This window comes from Manacus vitellinus, unplaced genomic scaffold, assembly GCF_001715985.3.
Source record: "Manacus vitellinus isolate BGI_N305 unplaced genomic scaffold, ASM171598v3 scaffold_16_pilon, whole genome shotgun sequence".
Classification (NCBI taxonomy): domain Eukaryota; kingdom Metazoa; phylum Chordata; class Aves; order Passeriformes; family Pipridae; genus Manacus; species Manacus vitellinus.
In genome coordinates this window covers 15,377,066-15,380,002 of record NW_021939189.1, presented here as the reverse complement: position 1 = coordinate 15,380,002, position 2,937 = coordinate 15,377,066, and positions in this window count along the sequence as shown.

Here is a 2,937-nt window from a genome sequence, read left to right as displayed (position 1 = left end):
GGGGGTGGAATGAGATGAGCTTTGAGGTCTCTTCCAACCCAAACCATTCTGTGATTGTAGCTCATGAGACATGCACCAAGGACTGAAAGAGAAGGACTTGAGCATTTCTTGAGGTGAGTGTTCAGCTGTGATGCTCTCCAGAGGCTTTATGAGCCCACAACAGCACATGAGATGGTCCCAGTTCTTCTAAAGCCTGAACCTCAGAGGACATTTTCCAGTCTACCAGTAAGAAGATTGGAAGGGAAAGTAAACAGGCTATAACAGACTGATTTTCTGCTAGGTTATGTTTTGGGATTGCCTTGCCTGGCTCCAACGCTCAGAAATCAAAGAAAATAGTCACCAAAATGTATGTGCTGTCCAGGGGAACACAGAATCTGGAGCAACTTCTTGAGCCCTTTCATTCTGTGGCCAGCACCCAGCTGAAGACGGGACATGACAAAAGTGTTGCAGGGGAGAACCAGCCACCCTGCAGCTCTAGATAAACATTTCTGTGTGTCTGTGTGTGCTCTGCCTGATTCCAGCTGCCAGGCCCAGCTCTCGCTCTGCCTTTGTCTGTGCACAGCAGGAGCCTTCTCCTGCCGCAGGGATTTTCGGCCTTCACACAGCCACCTCTTAACCCAGCTTCGTGCTGCTGAGTGGGCAGAAAACAGGCAGCCACGTGCTGCCAGGCAGCCTGCCAGCCCTCACCTCTGCACCTCTTAAGCTCCTCTCCCAGTTCTCCTTCATTTTCTGCCTCTCAGCCCTTTCAGAGACACTGGGCTGGTGGCAAAAGCAATTGATCCTGTCTCCATAGGAGAAATGGCTGCTGTTTTGCTCTTGTCCACTGAGCCCATCTTCTTGATGGCTGATGACAGCCCTATTAAGAGATATAAGGAGATGCCAGGGGTGGTTCACACCCCACAGGCAATGTAAAGCCAGTGAGTCTGTCTGGAGAACGACCCAGCTGTGTGAACACGGCCATTGCAGCTGGATTAATCAAACCTGCCATTAACACTTTCCCGGGGCACTCAGGCCCCCTGCCAGCCCCACAGCACAGGCCCCCATGAGCAGGTCGCTCTGATTGAGCTGCAAATGCTCCAGCTCCTTAGTTTTCTCAGCCTCAGATCGATGAGTGCAGGCGGCTCCAATCAATTCCACTTTACCACTTGCTATCGAGTTCAGATCTGTGCTCTCCCAGCTGGTCCTGCTTCCTTTGTTTGTTGAGAGGAGGAATTCAGGCATTTTATCCCACTTGGACACTGCTGTGCCCTTGCAGGGTCAAACCCCCTCGGTAGGAGCAAATAAAACCCCACGGAGGGCCAGCAATAAAGGGATTAAATTTGTGCTATGGTTGGAGCCCTGAGAGCATCTGCCTGGCTGGGCAGAGTGTGGAAGGGGGTGGCTGGATGAGGCCATGTGATTTGCATGATATAATAGAGCTGTTGCCACAGCATCTGTCATGAGGTTTTCCTGCCATGATCCTGGTTTTGCTGGGGAAATACTGAAGGCAGCTGCAGGGAGATGCTGTGTCTTGGTTCCCCTGTCTCCATGGGCACTGACTAGGGACAACTCAGCTCTCTGGGGCTTGAGCCCACGCAAAATGATTTTGCAGTAAAAAAATAACATCAAAGAGTTTACATGTTGGCTGTTTGGAAATTTCCCTCAAACCTGGAATTTGTCAGCAAAAGAAGCATTTTTTACCCTCTGGGTGTCAGTCCTGAAGTAATTTTTCTCTCGTTTCTGTCACCCGGCTCTCTTGCTGGCCTGTCTCCGGGTTGCTGCACCTGGATTTGTGGAAATGAAGCTCCCCACAGCTCTCCACACCTCGTTGAAGTGTTAATGAAATAACGGATCGCATCAGAGAGCAGTTGTGACGTGCAGAGGGCTGTCAGTGCCGAGGGCAGAGTCAGGGACCGGGCTCGGCGTGGCTGAGGCGATGACCGATGGGTCTGGCTCTGAGCTGGCAGATGTCTTTCAGCGAGTTGTCACCTCTTCTTTTGGTCAATTAGCATGGCCTCCATTATACCATCAACTGCATAATGATTTTTTTTGACAGAAAGTTTGAGGAGCTGCAAAAAGTGTCTGCAGGAATTTGCTCCATTTGGTAAAAGCACATACTTTGAGCGTATCCTGCCCAGGCTTTGATGGCCTCCTGGTGCAAATGTGTTGCAACACTTCCCATGGACACAATAAATACTCACAAGGCTCCTTGTGCCAGTCCTTGTATTTAGTATGTGTTTGTATTTATGGATTTTTTTTCTGTGGATTTGTCTGGTCTTTTTCCTAAACCACGTAGCATCTGCAGTGGCCCCCAGCAAGGAGAGCTGCTGTGCACTGTCTCCTCCTTGTGTTATCCCTGATATTCCTGTCTCTCCCCAACTCCCCCAGCCATGCAGATCTCTGTCTTGTGACCCCACCTGTCTCTTTTCCATGCCAAAGATCCCTGGCCCTTCACATGCCCCACGTGCAGAGGCCTTGGATCATCCTGTCATCTTTCTCTGCACATTTTCCAGCTTCACTGTATCCTAGGGAAGGGGGAACAAGGATCACACACAGGCTGGGACTGACCAGGGAACAGTGGCAACTCCGACACCATCTCTCCTTTTTCCTCACCCTTCCTATCAGCTTGACGGAGAGTTTTGCAGTTTTGACCTCTGCTGAGTGCTGAGGGGACAGTTTCACAGACTGTCAGATCTCCCAGTCCCAGAGCCCATCACGTTAGACATGAGCCTGGGCTTGGTTTCCCCATGTGTGTCACTTCCCTGACCCTGGCTTTTGTCTCGTTTCATTGCCAAGTTGCTCAGCCTCTCAAAGTCCTCCTGCAATTCTTAGCATGCATCTGCAGTATCCAGATTAATTCAATATTATTGCAGATTTTGCCACTGACTTCATCTCATCAAAGGACCTGTGTGTGGAAATGCAGGAACCTCTCTGCTGGGTCACCCTCAGGGGCCTGCT